This window comes from Octopus bimaculoides, chromosome 1, assembly GCF_001194135.2.
Source record: "Octopus bimaculoides isolate UCB-OBI-ISO-001 chromosome 1, ASM119413v2, whole genome shotgun sequence".
NCBI lineage: Eukaryota > Metazoa > Mollusca > Cephalopoda > Octopoda > Octopodidae > Octopus > Octopus bimaculoides.
Window position 1 is genome coordinate 2,347,944 of NC_068981.1, and position 1,377 is coordinate 2,349,320.

General features: G+C 45.5%; 1 protein-coding gene across 1 annotated transcript in view; it reads right to left on the reverse strand.

Moving 5' to 3' along the window:
• The window catches only part of LOC106871107 (paraplegin), a 61,471-nt gene that overhangs the window by 23,715 nt on the left and 36,379 nt on the right, over positions 1-1,377 (reverse strand). The window lies entirely within an intron of this gene.

Below are 1,377 nucleotides of genomic sequence, written 5' to 3' on the forward strand. Positions count from 1 at the left end.
TTCCATGCTGGCATGGGTTGGACGGTTTGACTGGGGACTGGCAAGCCAGGAGGCCGCACCAAGCTCCAATCTGATCTGGCAAAGTTTCTACAGCTGGATGCCCTTCCTAATGCCAACCACTCCGAAAGTGTAGTGGGTGCATTTTATGTGCCACCAGCATGGGAGCCAGTCAGGCGGCACTGGCATTGACCACGTTCGGATGGTGCTTTTTACATGCCACCAGGACAGGAGCCAGTCTGGGCAGTAGGGGCTGGCATTGACCACATTCGGATGGTGCGTTTTACATTCCACCGGCATGGGGAGCCAGTCAGGCAGTTCTGGTAGTGACCCATGAATGAATGATGCTTATCACGTGCCACAACTACAATTTCCATTTGATTTGATTTTGATTTACTTGACTTGATTTGCGGTTAAGTACTTTGTCTGACGCACTAATGATTCAGCCAGCTTTCCACCTTAGGTTACAATGTCATAATGAAAGCAGGAAACACATACACGCCTAAAAACCAGAGCCAAATTTCTATAAATCTAGAGGGAAGGCTTATAATCAAGAAGCCAAAGAATTAGCAGCAAAACTAAAAATAATGAAAGGGTAGACAGCCACTTCGTCACCCCCTTTATAACACTTAAGGACCATGCTGGTGCCACATAAAAAAGCACCTGTACTGATGCCACATTAGAAGCACCTAGTACATTCTGTAAAGTGGTTGGTATGAGGAAGGGCATCTAGCCATAGAAACCATGCCAAAACAGACAACTGCAGCCTGGTGCAGCGCTCTAGCTCTGGTCAAACTGTTCAAACCATGCGAGAATCGAAAATGAATGTTGAATGATGACAATGATGATGGTGACCATAAAGTAAACTTTGACAGCTGATTTCTCTTCTACAATGACCCAAACTTTGCTCATAAAGGTCGTCGTCGTTGTTGTCATCGTCATCATCATTTAACATCCGTTGTCCATGCTGGCATGGGTTGGATGGTTTGAAGGCTGCACCAGACTCCAGTCTGATTTGGCATGGTTCTTTACAACTGGATACCTTTCCTAATGCTAACCTCTCCGAGAGTGTAATGGGTGCTTTTACGTGCCGTTTGCATGATGCCGGGGTGCTTTTACGTGTCACCAGTATCTGCCACGACTGTGATTTTGCTCAGCTTGATGGGTCTTCTTCTCAAGCACAACATAATGCCAAAGGTTTCAGTCATTGCCTCCATGAGGCCCAACACTCAAAAGGAACTCAGTCACTTTGTCTCTGTTAGCCATGAACTCAGCTACTTTGCCTCAAAGACAACCCCTGATTTTAGTGTGTCAGACACTAACCTTTAAACAGTGTTGCATGAATATGTGTGCCAAATAGGCAAAAACAAAAAGAAAAAA